This window comes from Herpailurus yagouaroundi, unplaced genomic scaffold (assembly GCF_014898765.1).
Source record: "Herpailurus yagouaroundi ecotype Mexico unplaced genomic scaffold, PumYag 163, whole genome shotgun sequence".
Lineage (NCBI taxonomy): Eukaryota > Metazoa > Chordata > Mammalia > Carnivora > Felidae > Herpailurus > Herpailurus yagouaroundi.
In genome coordinates, this window is record NW_024412404.1 from 26156136 (window position 1) to 26176387 (window position 20252).

General features: G+C 38.3%; 1 protein-coding gene across 1 annotated transcript in view; it reads right to left on the reverse strand.

The window, feature by feature from the left end:
• Window positions 1-20252, reverse strand: part of LOC121036908 (anthrax toxin receptor-like) — a 175826-nt gene that overhangs the window by 149319 nt on the left and 6255 nt on the right. Inside the window, exon 2 of the mRNA XM_040485660.1 lies at window positions 258-329. The gene's annotated coding sequence lies outside the window, so the exon portion shown is untranslated. The remainder of the gene's footprint in view (window positions 1-257; window positions 330-20252) is intronic.

Here is a 20252-nt window from a genome sequence, read left to right on the forward strand (position 1 = left end):
TGAGTCAGTCTGCTTTAACTTCCTCTCCAAGCCTGTAAAGTCCTCAGAAGCAGACTGTGTCCCCCTTAATGTGGACTGACTCTCCAGCAAGAATCAGTGAAAGCTGCTAAGAACTACCATCAGTGTGATTTTCCTTTTTCAGAACACCACCATGGGCTCTGTGCTCCTGGCCCGAGGGACTCCCATGCCCACTGAGTCTAAGCAGCTGTGTATCTGTATGGCAGAAGAAAATACCCTGGAGCATGGAGAAGCCTTACTTTGGAAACCTCTTCACCAGATCATCCACAAATTTATAAATGTCCTTCCAAATGCTGTTTGCATTGTCTGACCTGAAAACAAAGACTTGAGTCAGAGGGATGAAAGACAATCATCAGGAGAGCAGTTTCTGTCCCCACCTCCCACAGTCCCTTTAGCAAGCTCCTCTGCATCCCACATAACTGAAGCCTGCCACGTACCCACCACCCTGGTGGTGATTTTCATCAGTGTGAATGGTGGGGAGGTTGAATAACCAGGCCTGTGTCCTTGGGACCAAGTGACTTTCATGGATTAAGGACCTTGGGTGGCAAACCAGGATGGTGGGTTTGGCCATGCTAGGGAGACAAGAAATGAAGGAGGATGCATTCATTGGAAAACACATTCTGATTTTGAAATGTTGGCTCTCTTGGCCCCCCACTTCCCTTTGGAATAACCATTAACACTGTCCTCTTCTACCCCTTAAAGGTGTGTAGTGGGATGCAAGACAGGGTTTTCTTGCACCACATTCCATCAAATGCCTCTGGAAAGCAATACATCTAGGCTGAGAGAGTGACCCAAGCTTTCCCTGTAATTCTTTAATGGACTCTGGATTCTTGGGTATCAGAGCTATCCTAACATACCTCCTTAGGTTGGGGATCCATTTGTAGGCCAAAGTCTGACCTGCCAACCATTCCTCATGACACACACACAGATTCTGTTCATACTTTCATGTTTTCCAGCACTCAGAGTAGGAGAAGACATTCCCAACAGGAGCCTGCACGTCAGGCAAGGGAGGCTATGCTACTCAGACTATTTAATTTCCCTTCATCCTTCAAAGCTGAGCTGCTCTAGACACAGAAGGCCTATTCCAGCACCACTGCAAGGGGAGAGATAGGAATAGACCTAGGATACTGATCTTCTGTCACCATCATGCTCTGGCCAGCAGGGAAAGCCATAGGAAAAGCCACTTCCTCTTCTAATTTTCAGTTTCTCACACTCATAGGCTCCCACTTTAGTTCCTAGTTGGTGAAGACGCTCAAGCAGGTTAGAGCCTTATGATGTCCCCTTCTGTCTAAGCAGGAAGCCCTTAAATGAGTCTTACCAGTTCAGGGTTCAATGATCTTTGCAATCCAACATCTCTATAGTTCTGCACTATTCCAGGTTATGATTGGCAAATGTGAGGGTCACTAAGAGTCTTGGTCAAGATCCTATGGATGTTAAGGGGTAAAACTGTCTGATTCCCTGGCCTGGATTCTTTTTCTGGATCTGACAGTTCATGTCATATGAATTCGAGGAACCCACAAGGAGGCCCTTCCTCTTTCCTCCAGTGATAACTTTGTCAATAAACACCCTAAATGTCATATTTATATGTGTGGTCCTCATATCCAAGGACATCTTCCCTTTATCATTTTTACTGCCTCCTCTAAGTTTCATCTAAAACTATCAACAGGGGGCGCCTGGGTGGCGCAGTCGGTTAAGCGTCCGACTTCAGCCAGGTCGCGATCTCGCGGTCTGTGAGTTCGAGCCCCGCGTCAGGCTCTGGGCTGATGGCTCGGAGCCTGGAGCCTGTTTCCGATTCTGTGTCTCCCTCTCTCTCTGCCCCTCCCCCGTTCATGCTCTGTCTCTCTCTGTCCCAAAAATATATAAACGTTGAAAAAAAAAATTTAAAACTATCAACAGATGGTGAGGAAACTAAGAATAGATGATTATAACTAAGTCAGGATGATCATTCATGGAGCACTATTTATGAAGCACTTTATATGCATGATTTCCAATTCCAAATCAATCCAATGATATTAGCATCATTCCTATTTTACAGATGAAAAAACAGGCTCTCGCAGGTCAAGGAATTTGGCACAATTTCCATGAATAGCATGGATATGAACCCAGATCTTCCAGCAAAGCCCATGCTCTACCTATTGGACTTGGGAGACGGGTGACACTACTGTACCAACAGTTGCTGGGAGCATAGCAATAGACTCTGACAACTTACCCACAATACAGACTTTCTCATGGAAGCTCCACGATAAACTACAACAAAGGCAATTCCTCTCCTAACCAATGGTAATCCTTTTCACTTTCCTTCTCCCTACTACTCTCCTCTGTTCTCCCCCAGAGTGAAGAGGATCTTCCAAAGAAGATTCACAGGATAAGAGTCTTCAACCCATCTACCAGCCCTGGAAAAGTTTGTGATGATTTTGAAGGAAGGTCTAGCTTCTAGAACACAGAAGAATGTGAGTGCTCTTGTGTAGTGGGAAAAACCACAAGGATATAAGTACCTAGGAGAGAGGCAGTATGGAACAGAGCAACCACATGGAGCTCCAGCACACAGAGCTCCAATCATGTTTTATCACCCCACACTGAAATGAGAATGGAGAGATGGGGATCACCAGACATTTGAGGGCATCTCTACTGTTGAAGATTGAGTCTAAAATATCTTACTGATGTCACTACTCTGGGGGAATGGAAAGAGTGGGGAAGATCCATGTAGGAGAGGTAAACTATAAGAAAACTAAATTCTCTTCTTTCCTAGGCAGAAGTCAAAGTGTTTGCTTTTAAATTTATGTTCAAGCATTTTTTGACCAATGAAAAAAATGAAAGTACAAACAAAAACTAATAGCATAGAGGATGTCAGCAAAAAGGCAGATTCTGAAACTCCAAGCCTTCATTCCCCAATAATAACATGCCAAAAAAAAAAAAAATAAATAAATAACCAAAAGCTTTCTTCACCAACTTTCTACTCTGTAGGAGCTCTACAAAATAATCAAAGGTTTATAGCAATAAAGAAAATGCCCAAATCAAGAAACAGCTTCTTCAAATGACAGGTAAGATTTGTGGCATTTTTAATCATTCTTTCCCCACTCTCTTTCTAGCCTGGTGGCAGTTTTGGTCTTGATCTGTAGCCCAGTTCAAAGTTCTCCTTGAACCAGAGGGGACAGCATGGACCTTACTCACAAATTACTGTGTACATCTCTTCTAACCTGGCTGGGGTCAATTAGAATGTACAAAAGCAGGTGTGGACAAAGGTACATCTAAAAAGCCACATGTATGCCCAGTCAGAAGCATGCTTAGAAAAATCCCATAAAAACCCTTAAGCTTTCACTTTGGGCTGATCTCTAGGCTCTGAGCAAGCCTAACTAAGTGGTAAAGGAATGCCCACCAAAGTACCATTTGCAAACACACTGGTTGATGTGTTCGTTCTCTGTGTTTTGTTTTGAATTTTTGTGCTGTTTTATGTTTGTTCTATCTCCTGGCATTCAAGGAAATCTCTGTCAAAACCTTAGCTGAATGTGAGCTAAAGGAACAAACACTCCAGTAATCACATACAAGGATATTGTTACATTCTTTACAAAAAATGTTTGGAAATCTCACAGAAGAAACAAAAATCTACACACTTGTACCATAGATAACAAAAGCAAAAGCAATCTAGTATCCATGGAGAATTCTGATTTCCAGAGTACCACATTAAAATAATAAAACACTAGGGGAGGCTCGGTGGCTCAGTTGGGTAAGCATCCAACTTCGGCTCAGGTCATGATCTCACGGTTTGTGAGTTCAAGCCCCGTGTTGGGATCTGTGCCCACAGCTCAGAGCCTGGAGCCTGCTTCAGATTCTGTGTCTCTTCCTCTCTCTGCCCCTCCCCCGTTCATGCTCTGTCTCTCTCTGTCCCAAAAATAAATAAACGTGGAAAAAAAAATTTAAAAAAAGATACAGACTTAGCTTTCTGGTAAAGATAAATACAAGAGCAAATATAAAAGCTAGCATCATTGTAATCTTGGTTTGTAACTGAACATTTACTCTATAGAATTCAAAAGAAATGCATTGAAGTCATTAGAAATCTGTTACTGGGCACACAATGTGTAAAGCTGTAATTTGTGACACTGATAACACAAAGGAGGGATTGTATCAGTTTAGGAGTAGAGTTTTTATATGTGATTAAAGTTAAGATGGCATTAATTATAATTAGATTGCTATAAATTTAGCATATTACAGTTAGTGGTCATGTGATCATAGAGAAAATATCTATAATAGAATGCACAGAGGAAATGAGAAGGGGATAAAAACTTGATTATTCTATTTTGTACTAATAAGTTTTGATTCCCTTCCCAGAAGTAGGCAGTAAAGGAGAAAATAAGGAGCAAAAGGGCCTAAGACAAACATAAAATAAACAGCAAAATGGCAGAAGTAAGTCCTTCCATATAGCAATTATTTTAAATGTAAATGGATTAAACTATCCAGACAAAAGGGATAGATTGGCAGAATAGATGAAAGAAAGATCTAAGTGTATGCTATCTACAAGAGACTCACTTTGGATGTAAGGACATAAATAGGTTGAAAGTGAAAGAATGCAAAGATATTCAAGGCAAACTGAAACCCAAAGAGAGCTGGGTAACCATATTATATAAAATAGACATTAAACAAGAAACTGTTATAAATAACAAAGGACATTATATATTCATAAAAGGGTCAAATAATCAAGACAGCAAAACAGCTAGAAACAGATATTCACCAAACATTGAAGCTCCAAAATTTATGAGGCTAACATTGACAGAATTTAAGAGGGAACTAGAAATCTCTACAATAAAGGTTGAAGACTTCAATACTCTACTTTCAATAATGGACAGAGAAACTAGACAAAATATCAGGAAATGGATAAGGGAATTGAGGATGTGAACAACACTCTAAACCAGTTGTACCTAACAGATATGTAAAGAACACTCTATGTGACAACAGCAAAATGCATTTTCCTCAAACGCTTGTGAAATATTCTCCAAGGTAGAGAATATAGGCCACAGAACAAGTCTTAACAAATTTAAAATGATGTAAATAATTCAACAAAGAGATAGAAACCATAAAAATAAATCATGCAGAAATCCTGGAGCTGAAGAATATAATGACTGCACTGAAATATTCAATAGAGAATTTCAATAGCAGACTCGAAGAAGCAGAATAAACAATCAATGAACTAGAAGATAGGACATTTGAAATTATCAGTCAGAGAAGCAAAAAGAAAAGAGAATAAAAAAGAATAAGGAAAGCCTACAGGGCTTATGAGAAATCAACAAAGGAAACAATACAGGTATTATGGAAATACCAAAAGAAGAAAAACAGAAAGGGACAGAAAGTATATTTAAAGCAATAATGGCTGAAAACTTCCCAAACATGGAGAAAAAATAGAAATCCAGCTTCAAAAGGTACAATGCACTCCAAATAGGTTAAGCCTAACAATGGTTACACCAGACACGTTATATTTAATTTTAATAAGTCAAAGACAAAGAGAGACTTTTGGGAGCAGCAAGAGAAAAACACAGTCACATATAAGGGAACGTACCATAAAACTGTCAGAAGATGTCTCAACAGAAACTTTCTAGGTCAGGAGAGAACGAAATGATATATTCAAAATAATTAAAGAAAAAAATTGTCAACCAGAATACTATACTGAACAATTCTGTTTTTCAGAAATGAAGTAGAGATAAAGACTTTCCTGAATAACAACAAAAGAAGATAAGAGAGTTCATCATCACTAGACTTGCCTTATAAGAAATGCTATAGGGAGTTCTTCAAGTAGAAATAAAATAATGCTACTTAAATAATAAAAACATAACATTGGTATAAAATCCATTGATAATACTAAATATATATTCAGAGTCACATTCTCTAATAAATTGGTGGTTCATAATTCACTCACAAGTCTAATTTAAAAGTTAAAAAACAGACATAATAAAATTATTCATAACCACAGCAATTTGTTATTGGATACACAATATAAAAATGAATAAGTTGTAATATCAATAACCTTAAATGTGATGGAAAGAGGTAAAAGTATATAAAGTTTAGTTAATGGTAGCAAAGTTAAGTTGTCAGGTTATATGTCAGATAATGTTATAAATATAAGATATTTTATGTAAGCCTCATCATAACTACAAAAACAACAACATACGGTTGGCCTTTGAACAACATAGGAGTTAGGGGTGCTGACCCCCCAATGCAGTTGAAAATCTATGTTGTTAAAAAAAACACAAGCCCCAAATAGCATCACTTAGGTTAAGGTCCCAAGTCAGTAAACCAAGACAATATTTAAAAAAAATTTTTTTTAAATGTTTATTTTTGAGAGACACAGAGAGTATGAGACGGAGGGAGGGGGAGGGAGAGAGAGAGAGTGAGATACACAGAATCTGAAGCAGGATCCAGGCTCTGAGCTGCCAGCACAGAGCCTGATGCAGGGCTCAAATCCACGAACTGTGAGATCATGACCTGAGCTGAAGTCGGATGCTTATCCAACTGAGCCACCCAGACACCCCAAACCAAGACAATATTTAACCTAACTCAGTTTCAACCCCCCATAAATGTAACCATTAACTAGTCACCATGAAGATTTCCTGGTCAGCACTGATAGATCCCTTCTGTTCCTCCCAGGAGTGAAATCTTGCCTAAAACAATGAATTCTTTGCTAATAATTTCCATTTTCCTATATCCTTTCTACATTTATTTTTAAAATGTTTATTTATTTATTTTTTAGAGAGAGAATGAGTGTGTGCATGCATGCGTGCAAGTGGGGGAGGGGCAGAGAGAGTGGGAGAGAGAATCCCAAGCAGGCTCTGCACTGTCAGCATGGAGCCCAACATGGGGCTCAATCTCACCAATTGTGAGATCATGAGCTGAGCCAAAATCAACAGTTGGACTCTTAACCAACTGAGCCACCCAAGCCCCTCTATTCCTTTATACATTAAAAAACATTTCCTTTTCTGTAGCCCTCTGGGTCTCCCCTCTACTTGCTAGATGGGGTACTGCCTGATTCATGATTTTTTAAAAAATAAATTCCAATTAGACTTTTAAAATTTATTTGGTTGAATTTTTGTTATTTGACAGCATATAACATTTGACTCACCCAAAACTTAACTACTAATAGCCTACTGTTGACTAGGAGCCTTACTGATAACATAAATAGTTGATAAACACATATTATGTATTTATATGTACTATATACTATATTCTTAAGATAACATAAGCTAGATAAAAGAAAATGTTAAGAAAATCATAAGGAAGAGAAAATACAATTATAGTACCACATAGTATTTATGAAAAAAATCCACATATAAGTAGATGTTTATACCTGTGTTGTTCAAGGGTCAACTGTAGTAGTTACACAAAAAAATTATGATAAAAGTCAAAATATACTGTCACAAAAAGTCATCAAATCACAACAGAAGACAAGATAAGAAGGAAAGAACAATGGATTTATCAAACAATCTGAAAACAATTAACAAATGGCAATATAAATGAATTAAATTCTCCAGTCAAAAGACACAGAATGACTGAGTAGATAAAAACATAAAACCAAAACCAATAATAACACAGACCCAATGATACACTGTCTACAAGAGACTTACTTTAGCCTTAGAAACACACATCTTAAAGTAAAGGGATGATAAAAGATATTTCAAGCAAATGGTAACCAAAAGAAAAGAGTGGTAGATATATTTACATCAGACAAAATAGACTTTAAATTTAAAATGGCCAAAAGAGACAAAGAAGGTCATTATATAATGACAAAGGGGTCAATCCATAAGGCAGATATAATAATTGCATATATTTATGCCCCAACATCAGAAAACCTAAATATATAAATCAAATACTAACGGAAATAAAAAGGGAAATAAACAGCAATACCATAATAGTTGGCCCAGGTCTTTAATACCTCATGCTCAACAATAGACGTATCATCCAAAGAACGAATAAGTAAACAACAAATTTAGTCATACTATAGGTCAAAAGGACCTAAAAGACATCTATAGGATAGTTCATCCATCCATAAGCAGCAGGATACACATTCCTCTCAAGCACACAAGGAACATTTTCCAGGATTGATCATACGTTAGGACACAAAATAAGTCTTAATACATTTAAGAACACTGAAATCACACCAAGAATCTTTTCTCACTGCAATGGTATGAAACTAGTAATCAAACAGGAGGAAAACTGGAAAATTCACAAATGCATGGGAGTGAAGAAAATACTTCTGAACAACCAGTGGATCAAAGAAGAAATTAAAATGGAAAAAAAGTATCTTGAGACAAATGAAAATGGAAACACAATATACCAAAACTTATGAAATGCAGCAAAAGCAGTTCTAAGAGGGACGTTTACAGCAATAAACACATACATCAAGGAAAAAGAAGTATTTCAAATAAATCTATCAACTGAATGAATTAGAAAGAGAACAAATTAGAAGCTAAGTCCAGTTTAGTACAGAAAGGAAATAATAAAAAACAGAAATAAGTCAAGATAACAAGAAAAGAATAGAAAAGATTAAGACTTGGTTCTTGGAAAAGATAAGCAAAATTGACAAATCTTTAGCTGAACTAACCAAAAGAAAAAAAAAGAGAAGTCCCAAATAAATAAAATTATAAGTGAAAGAGGAGAGATTACAACTGATACCACACAAATACAGAGGAACATATGAGATTACTACGAACAACTATATGCCAACAACTGGGCAATCTAGAAGAAATGGATAAATTCCTAGAAACATACAAACTACCAAGACTGAATCAAGAAAAAAGAAGAAACCTAAAGAGACCAGCAATGAGTAAGGAGATTGAATCAGTAATCAAACCCCTCTCAACAAGGAAAAACCCAAGAGCAGATGGCTTTACTAATGAACTTTACCAAACATTTAAAGAATTAATGTCAATCCTTCTCACCCTGTTCTAAAAATTGAAGCAAAAGAACACTTCTAAACTCATTTTACAAAGCCATTATTACCCTGATACCAAAGCCAGATAAGTATACTATTAGAAAAGAAAACCACGGACTAAATCTCTGATAAATAAATAAATATTTATACAAAATTCCCAACATAATACTAACAAACCAAATTCAGCAACACTTAAGATCATACACCATGACCAAGAGGGATTCCTCCCTGGGGTTCAAGGACAGTGCAACATATGCAAATCAATAAGTGGGATACATTGCATTGGTAGAATGAAAGATAAAAATTATATGGTTATTTCAATAGAAGCAGAAAAAGCATTTGACAAAATTGAACATCCACTTATGATAAAAAAAAACACTCAAGAAATTAGGTTTATAGAAATAACACACCTAACATAATATAGGCCATATATGAGAGCCCACAAATAACATCATACTCAATGGTGAAAGTGTGAAAGAAATTCTTCTAAGATAAGGAACAAGACAAAGATGTTTACTCTCATTACTTCTATTCAGCACAGTACTGGAAGTTGTAGCCAGGCAGGAGAAAAAATAAAAGGTATCAGAATTAAACAGGAAGAAATAAAGTTGTTCTATTTCCAGATGACATATTTTATACCTAAAAAATCTTAAAGACTACACACACACACACACACACACACACACACACACACACACACACCTAATCAACAAATTCAGCACATTGGCAGGATGTGCTGCCAGAAACATTTCTATATATTAGCAATGAATTACCTGAAAAAGAAATAAGGAAAACAATCTTACTTACAATAACACAAACAATAAAATATTTATGAATAAATTTAACCGAGGTGAAAACTCTTTACACTGAAAATTAGAAGACATTGATGAAAGAAATTGAAGAAAACACAAATAAATGGAAATAAATCCTGTGCATTGAATGGAAGAATTTATATTGTTAAAATAGCCAAACAACTCAAAGCCTTCTAAAATTCAATGAAATCCTTATCAAGATTCCAACAGCATTTTTCACATATATTGGAAAAACAGTTCTAAACTGTGTATGGAACCACAAAAGACCCCAAGTGGCCAGCCAAAGCAATCCTGAGAAAGAAACTAAAGCTGGAGGCATCAGAATTCCTGATTTCAAACTATATTACATGCTATAGTAGTTAAAAACAGCAGGATACTGGCATAAAACAGACACAGTGATCAATGGGATAAAATTTAGAATCTGCAAAATAAACCCATGCTTATATGGTTAATTAATATTCAACAAGGAAGTCAAAAATATTCAATGGAGAAAAGACTATCTTTTTAATAAATGGTTCAGGGAAAATTGGACATTCTAAATCAAAAGAATGAAACTAGATCCTTATATCACTCAAATTAACTCGAAATGGAGTAAAGACTGAAATGTTAGTGTTACAAAAATGAAATTTCTAGAAGAAAATGTAAGAAAATCATTTATTGACTTCAGTCTTGGGAATAATTTTTTAGTTATAACACCTAAAGACAAGCATCAAAGGCAAAAATAAACAAGTGGGACAACATCAAGATAAAAAGGCTTTGCACAGAAAAAAGATCAACAAACTGAAAAGACAATCTACACAAATGGGAGAAAATATATGCAAATGATATTCTGCTAAAGGGTTAATTTCCAAAATATATAAAGAACACATACAACTCAATCACAAAAAAACAAACAATCCAATTTAAAAATTGGTGTATGACCTAAAATGACATGTTTTCTCAAAGATATTCACATGTCCAAGAGTTATAATATAATAATTAAAAACCCAATTTTTAGCAAAGTAAAATCACAAAACATAGAGAGAAACAGCAGAACATTGCTCATTCAAAGGATCTAAATAAATTTACAGAAATCATCCCCAAGAAAGCCAAGGCATCACACTTACTAGACAAAGACTTAAAAAACTATTTAAAATATGAGAGGAGGCAAAAATAAAGTAAACCAATTTTAAAATGGTAAAAAACCCTGAAGAGACATTTTTCCAAAGAGAGTAACAGGTGCTCAGGATCACTAATAATGAGGGAAATTCAAATCAAAACCACAATGAGATATCACCTTACATCTGTTAAAATGGTTACCATCAGAAAGACCAGAGATAACAAATGAGAATAAGGAGGTGAAGAAAATCTCCCTGATATACAAATTGAAGGCAGTGTAGTTAGAGGGTTGGTCAGCCCTTTGATATCATTCAGAATGCAATCCAGTTCTTTGAGTAATAAAAAATAATCTTACAAATTATTTTATTATGAGAACAAAAAACTTCTACATAAGTGATTCAAAGCCCACTTATTTTTTTTTTAATTTTTTTACCTCTCTTGGTTACCTAAGAGAGGAGACTACTGATCACTAGTTAACAATTCCAGGAGAGAACCCTAACACTTTTGATCAGTACATCATGGTTGGGAGTCCCCAAGAAAAACCCAATAGTCAAGCACTGGATGGAACAATGTTTTACTGACATAAAGAGACAGAACAAGATGAACTTCACTAGTGGGCATTAGACCCCATACCCAGTGGGCCTCTCCTGGTGGCTTAGGCATGGCAATTGCCCTAAGCATGCATCTCCTGAAACAGTGGAAGGAGCCTTGCCCCTTTCCACAGAAGACAGGTGTAGCAGTGGATTGGTCAGGTACCATATGATGCACATCTTTTAAGCAGAGACAAAAGAACATTCAGAAAGTTAAACAAGGAGCAATGTCCTCACTCAAGGTGCTAAGCCTAACACAGGCTGTATGGGTTCTTTATCTCTTTGGAAAAACATGTTCCAGGCTCAAGGTTTATTCTTATGTGGCTGGATGCACATGAGTCTACACACATGAGACTGCCTTTTCCAAACAAGATAAAATAATGGAAACACTAATTATTCAACATAAGATTACCTACATTGGGCTTATTACAGAGGAACTAAAGCTATTTGGGTTTGTTAATAAACGTGTCTTATGCCACACTGAAAAATTTACTATGAGGAAGAATATACATACTTCCAGAAATTATGAAATTTATTCACAAACTTGCCAATCTACAGAATGCTGGTATAATAGTCCTTAATAGCTCAATTTTAGTTTTCACTAGAAATTAAAGGACTAAAAATTTGAATCAACATATGCAATTAAAACTACTAGAAATAATAAGAGAAATGACTCTATATAGGGAGAGTAGAATGTATTTTTGTAAGAAAAGGTACGAGGTATGAAAATAAACTTGTTAAGGGAAAAGAGTAATTTTGTTCTAAAAGAATGGTCATTTTAGAATGAAAAAGAGGAATGGAAGATTAAAACTAAATGGAAATAGAAAGCAGAAAGTGAGAGAAACATTTTACTTGGTCAAGCTGGTGAGAAATGAATGATTTTATTAAAATATTTTAAAAATAAACTTTAATATCAATAGTATACCTATGCAAAATTAAAATGTAATTCTCTTTCATATTTTGAACAGAAAAAGTTTTCTTAAACTATTGGTGTGCTCTTTTTAAAATTTATTTATTTTGAGAGACAGCATGAGTAGCGGAGGTACAGAGTGAAAGAGAGAGAGAGAGAGAGAGAGAGAGAGAGAGAGAGAGAGGGAGAGAGAGAGGAGAGAATCCCAAGCAGGTTCTCACTGTCAGTGTAGAGCCCAACATGGTACCTGATCTCATGAACTGTGAGATCAAGACCTGAGCCAAAACCAAGAATTGGATGCTTAACCAACGGAGCCACCAAGGCACCCCTCTTGGTGTGCTCTTAATAACAGATTATAAAAGGTTGCTCTATACCCTTGTATAATCTATCTTGAAATCAAATATATTGTGTCTTACCAAAATAATTTCTTGTGCTTCACGCTGTCATTACTGGGTCTTTGATTACTTGGGGGAATGGAGTCTCCTCTATTGAAAGATTTTTTTTTTTTTGTAAGAGCTAAGATTTTTTACAACTATGTAAATTTTTATGTTTGCCTTAGAAATCTTTATCACTTAAAACATTTTTATTGTTTATTTATTTTTGAGAGAGACAGAGACAGAATGTGAGTGGGTTAGGGCAGAGAGAGAGAGAGACATAGAATCTGAAGCAGGCTCCAAGCTCTGAGCTGTCAGCACTCGAACTCACGAGCTGTGAGATCATGACCTGAGCCAAAGTCAGACACAACCAACTGAGCCACCCAAGCGCCCCAGAAATCTTTATCACTTTAGTTGGATAGATAACCCAGATGACTTTTAATCAAGTGTTCAAATCTTTTGCTATTTCTTATAAACTTCCCATAATGAAATTCTAAATGAAGTCTTTTTTTATCTCAAATTAACTTGGGATATCTTGGAGGGTCCCTGGAACATGTCAAAAGTTGTTTTTCTCTTTCCTTATAAAAGAGACATGTTAGACAATTAGGCTAATTTAACATGTCAAATCACATGGGAATGTATGAAATTCCTTAGAATTCTGTTATGTCTGTTATGTCTATGTAGAATTCTGTTATGGTATAATGTTATCAGTCATAATTCTAATTATTATATTAAAGTTTATGTCAGAAAAAATAAAATTTCCTGATCAATTTCACTGTAATAGGCTCTCATAAGATCTTTAATATTGGCCACGTTTACGTCTGTTGACATTTACAGTTATTGTTTTACTCTCATGCTTTTGCAAAAGTGCTTCCTCTTCAAAGAGATTCATAAAAGGGACTGCCAAGTACAGATTCTGAATAACTTTAATGTCATACCTTGACATTAATGCCATGAGAATTTTTTGAACTCTAGTGGAGAAACTGATAGATTCATAAAACTTCTAACAAGAATTAACTACATGGAGCACCTGGGTGGCTCAGTTGGTTGAGCATCCAACTCTTGATTTTGGCTTGGGTCATGATCCCAGGGTTGTGGGATCAAGCCCCGCATTGGTTCAGCATGGAGCCTGCTTGGAATTCTCTCTCTCCCTCTGCTCCTCTCCCTGTGTCCCTCTCCTATGCTTGTACACATTCTCTCTCTCTCTCTCTCTCTCTCTCTCTCTCTCTCTCTCTCTCTAATAGTTTTTAATTTTTTTAACGTTTATTTATTTTTGAGACAGAGAGAGACAGAGCATGAACAGGGGAGGGTCAGACAGAGAGGGAGACACAGAATCCAAAACAGGCTCCAGGCTCTGAGCTGTCAGCACAGAGCCGGACGCGGGGCTTGAACTCACGGACCGTGAGATCATGACCTGAGCCGAAGTCGGACGCTTAACCGACTGAGGCACCCAGGCGCCCCTCTCTAATAATTTTTAAAAAGAATTAACTACATGGAATGGGACTGAAATAACTGATGAGGATGATTATAATTTTTTATGACTTTGAAACACAGCTGTTTCTTCTACATTTTGTTTTCCATACATAAGAGGTCCCTTTTCTTCTTTCTTTTGACCTATCTATAACTTATAGCAATTTGGTAAAGCAAACTTTTTTAAACAAAAATGCAATACTGCTGGTTTTTGTACAACATCAGTGTTAGGGGTGCCAACACTCTGCACAGTTGAAAATTCACATATAACTTTTTCCTCCTCTCAAAACTCAACAACTGTGTTTAACATTGTGATTTAAAAGTATAGAAATTACCAAATGACTAGAAGTGAAGGGAAGTTGGAGCAAAGATGCAGGGAAGGCTGGAACAGCAGAGTTCTGGTCTGTGCCCGGCACTCCTCACTCCAGTACCTATGTGAAGCTCATATCATTGAGGTCTTGAACTGAGAAGCACAAAGAAACCAGTTCTGTGAAGGGATTCCTGCCAAAGTGGTGGGTCCAGTCACTGGTCAGAGTTGGCAAGGACCACAGAATAGGAGCTCTTCGGTAGGGAATCTGGGAGAACACCAGGGCAGGATGGCACCAGGCAGAAGAAGCCTGGGCCTTAGAGCAGACAGCAGGAAGGGCGCTGTCCACGGTGCTGACAGTTCTCTGAGGCAGCACCAGGAAACGAGGCTCACTGCTTGCCAGAACTTCCTGCAAGCAGAAACTGTACTAGAGCCACATAAGAGGGGTCAGGTAGAGCAAGTGACCTAGGGAGATGGTCAAAGGTACTCTGTCTTCTCCTAGACTCTGCTGGGAAAGAGGGTTCCCATATTCCTGGGTAGAAAAGCCAGGAGTAGGTGTCACTCCAGGATCTAGCTTTGCTAACTTTGGGTGGAGATGAAGAGACGTGTAGTGCCTCTTTCTATGAATGTCTTGCATTTATAAAAAATTCACGTGTAAGTGGACCCATGCAGTTCAAACCCCTATTGTTCAAAGGTCAACTGTATTTCTCTCTTTCTCTCTATCTCATCCTTCTATTATCCGGAAATTCTTGAGTATTCTTACTGTACATAACAATATAGACATTTGCGTAAGTTCAGTGAAAATCTGTTCTTATTACAGGACAAATTTGGGCAACTGCTTAGTTTGGCTTCTTAGACTAAGGAAGCTTTTAAAAATTGAATGTAAGTCATTTCCAATTTTAAGAAAACAACATGGACTGTATAAAGACAATCCCTTTAGATATCACCAAAGCTTTAACTGGAATATTATATTTGAGAGTATACATAATAGTACATATACATATACAATAGTATATGTACATATACTATGTACAATACATAATTCTTGCTGCACATATGCAAATAACTAGACCCAGTTTAATAAGACTAGACATGTTTTGCAAACAAATTAGTCTTATTATGATTGTTTTTGGTAGAAATTGGGGTAATCGCAGAGATGAAAAATATTTTCAGTAAAACCTACAACACACCCTAATGGATACCAGATTCTAAACCTGTTCATTGTCTTTGAGGCACTGTTATCCATTTGTAAAATGGAGTGGATACTAAATTATTCTATTTTTCTCTAATATCTGTCTACAACTTTCCAAATTAATGATCCCAACTTTCTTCCACCCCTCTGATTTGGAATTACTAAGAATAAAAACTGCCCTTTTCCCAAAGTCCTCCAAACTGAACTGGATAACTTGATATAAACTTCATAGAAATCAACACAATGGCTCATTTACAGAAAACCATTGTGTCTGATGCTGTGTGGACCACTCAGAACAGTCACTTGAACACCCAATAACATCACCAGAGACAATTAAATTACACAAGGGACGCTTTGAACCCACATCTAGAAGCCTAATGTCTGGAAGTCTTCTCAATTGGCTGCTCTCTGGACTCAGGACCTGATGTATAGTCTGCCCCAATCATTAACTGTTTCCTTGTTTTCACTGAAATATCTCTTATTAAATATCTGATTGCTCACATGGTATAGGTCTAATTTTGGGATCCTACCTGCAACACTGCCTCTTGAAATGAGACATCACTGTTTAACTGAGTTGACCTATTCTCAAGATGAAGGGATGGATTCAATGAGATGAAACAAGCTACCAACTCAACTTCTAGACTGAAAATTCTTGGGGAAATTTCAAAGGAGGTAGATAATAGGTAGTAAATTATGCTACCCCGAAGTATGCCTCTTTGTTTCAAGGATTATTTCAAGCTGATAAGGTGGTTTTAGAAAATAGAATTTGTTTAGATTCCTTATTGGCTATCAAGGAGGAGTCTCTGCCATAGCAATTACTTCTGCTGTACCTGGTCCAACACCCCTGGTTTGTAGACATTGAAATATGAGAAATTAACAAACAAGCCACTTAGCTAAACGGGTTGATGCCTCTTGTGATATATTCTTTGATTTATCTGATGCCAACTGGTTTGGTTCATGTGTACCCTGGCTAAGGAACATTCTTTAGTCTCTTGCTGGCTAAGGAATATTCTTTAGTCTCTTGCTATTATCCTCCTGATAGTCAGCATGGTAGTCTCCATGGTGTGCTGTATTCTCTCAAAGGTCTTAAATATGTGTCCACAACCATCATCAATACATCAGATGGTCTCATTGCACTTGGAGAAATAGAAAAAAATGAACAGATGAATAGCAAAAACAAACAATTCTTCCGATGTTCCTGACATCATTACCTACAAGTTTCATGAAAGACAAGAACAACTTAACCCTACTGGTAACTAAAAGTGGCACTAATACTAAATTGTTGGTCAGTCTCTCCTGTATGAGAGGATGACCAAAAGGGAGTAATTATTAAAGTATTAACACGAAAAGCCATTGGACTGAGGTAGCTCTGATACCTTGAAAGCCTACACAGGCACACCAATCACAAGCAACAAAATAGGCTTTTCCAAATAAGGCCAGTAACTACTTAAACTACAATCATTCAAATAATTTCTTTGATATTCTTTCATATATTCTCTATATAAACCTTGACACTGGATCCTGTCAGTGCTCCTAATAACTGAGGTTTGGTGTTTCCTGATTCCAATTCATATATGCTCAAATCCTTAAAAATTACAAAGTGTTTCAGTTTACCTTTTAATACTAGGAAAGACAGTGGTGAGCTCCTCTCCAATCCCCAATGCACCCACAGTGGCAATGCCGAGTCCCAATGTCCCCAGAATGAATGGATCTTGAAGCTCTACTTCTCTTCTCTACACTAGCCCCTCTTTCTGCATCCATACCACACATGTGGGAGCTGCCTAGCAGTCTGTCTGCCCATTCTCCTTTCACAGGGCACATCTGCCTTAGGTTCCTACATATTTTCCCCTAGTCTCTCAGGCCTTCTGGGAACTTCTAAGACATTCTCTTTTTCACTGCAGCTGCTGCTTCCATCCTTCCTCCTTCTTACCCATCCTTCTCAAGGAATCCAGTGCCTCTAATAAAAGCATAGATCTGATCCATCTCTCCTCTGTTAAAAGCTTTTCTTCTATTGATCCCCAGTTGCCCTTAAGGTGAAGAACACACCTCCTACATGGGCCCAAGGCCTCCTCATTAGCCTGTCCTCTTCCTTCTTCCACTCTTTTTCCTTCTTCCTCCTTATACTTGGATCCTCTGGGATCACCTGAGGGCCTCAGTGCTCAGGTCTTTGCATAGACCAGTCCCTCTGCCTGGAGCTCCCTGGCTTTCATATGCCACTGGCCAATAAGGCAGGCACATGGGAACACTCACTCATTTTCATCCTGTTCAATCTAATGAATGGCCAAATTAATAAGGAACCTAATGAATAAGCTGAAAGCAAACCACTCAAGACCTTCCTGCAGGTGAGAAATTCCGTTTGTCTTCAAGGACAATCACAGGTATTCCAAGAAAGCTACCCAGCCTTGAAGTCTTTGAAATGAGCTTTGGAATAAGACACTTCAGAGTATCAATTCTGGGTCCATGTCTTCCTATCTGAGAAATCTGAATGAGGCAATGCCAAACCTCAAGGGCCTCATTCCTTCCCCTGAGCAGCTTCCTTCCCTCATCTATAAAATAGGGATAATAACATTTACCTACAGTTGTGAGGAAGATGCAGTGATGAAGCTGTTTTCCTACCTTACTCTTGCCCCCAGTCTGGGGTCACACATTGCCTCCCCCATCCAATCTGTCTGGATTCCTGTGACCTCTAGTTTCAAATAAGATGCAGAGCTTGGCCACTCATTATTACCATGCCTACCCTATTGTTCTATGCCACTATCATGTCGTCTGTGGACCTCTGTGCCAGCCCCTCACTGGTCTCTGCCTTTGTGCTCAACTGTGATTCGCTTAAAACTAGTTCCAATCATACACCTCTTCTGGTCAAAAACACTGCCCCTGCCTGAACTCCTCACAATCCTGTCTGTCAGCCCTGACTTTCCTGACCACCTCTTTAGAATGGTACCTTTTCATACCCTTACTTTACACCCTCTTTGGGAGAGAGGGGAGGAGACCAACCCCTATTATCTAATCTTTTGCAGCAAACTAGCTTAATTGACACTGAGAAAACACTGGACTCTCCAGACTCCGTTGCATCACCCTAAAATAGGAAAATAGATCCTGTTCCTCTAAGCAGGAGGAGACCAAAGTGGTCAACACATTGCCTGGCACACAATAAGTGCTCAATTAATGTTTTTCTCACATGTCCTACTTGTGCAAAGAGCCCTTCTTATCCATTGCAGGGTTGAACCGTACCCACATCGGGCCTAATGGCAGAAATATGCATTGGCAGGAGCACTGTAACAGCATGGCACCTGAGGGGGCCCTTTGGACTCATTACCATCCTCTGCAAAGACTGACCCACAGAGGTTTTCATTCCTTTACAATGCCCATCCGTCTCCCAAGCCCAATGCCCAAGAGAGAAATCACCATCCCTCTGGGCTGTGCCAAGTATCAATGAGGCATAACCTGCTGAGGACAACTCAGAAGTCCCTCCACAGGACAGTGAAGAGGGACTTATTCAGTGAGCATAGTGGCTCCCAGCTCTGCCGGCTTTCCTTAAATGCTAGTGGGCTGGGTACACAACTCCCCAATCATCAGCCTCCATGGAGAATAGAAGGAATCAGAGGCAGTACAGCCTGGGATGCTGCCATCAGGGCACAAACGAAGCCTGAGTCTTGCCAGTCTCACCAGTCTCAGTGCTACTTCATCAAACTCTAGGTTCCGTCCTCTTTCCAGGAGATTGCAAATGCAAATACGTCCGTACGCTACATGCTGGGGTGCTCCCCACCCCCTGACCCCACGATGATTATGAGGATGACAAAAGTACAGTAAATGGGCTCTGGAAACCAAAAAGTGCTATATTGACACTATATTGACAGTCATGCTACTGCTACCACTGAATCAGTAAAGTTTATTCTCAACCCACCAGAGGAGTTGAAAAGGGAACCAAGGCAACCTCTCCAGTCTCTCCAAGCACGAAGATCCACCCCCTTTCCATCAAAGACCATAAGATGCACATCCCAGTTTCCTAAAACAAAGCTTGATCAGACCAAACTGTTGTGAATGTGCACACAAACTGTAACATGGTCTCCAAGTGGCTGAAGAAAAACCAAAACACTTAGCAGCAGGAGAGCAAAGAACTTTCTAATCGGTGACACTATGACAATGCCTAACAAAAGCAACATGGGAATCTCTGTGGCCCTGTAAAAACAGAAATCATTTGGGTAAAAAGCAAAACAAACAACAACCAAAAACCATAGAGAGCTTCTAACAACTGCTGAGAAGGAACTCCTAGTAATCACCTGCCTCTCCAGCTATATAAGGGGCATGCAGGCCACAGATCCAGGCCGTGCTGGTGGGGGGACTGAGAGCCATCCAGCAACTCTATGGTGGCACTTTTTCCTCTCCAAAAGGAGAAGTCCCAGGGAACAAATTTTGGGCGCATTCCCTCAGCCTCAGGAACAAGGGGATTGCAGAGGGTCTTATCTTGGGTCTGATCAAGACTGTTCCCACCTCCCCTTTCTCAGAAGCTGGGGTCTACTTGAACTGCTTCATGCTAGCAGTAACCCTGAGGTCAGAGGTGCCCTGA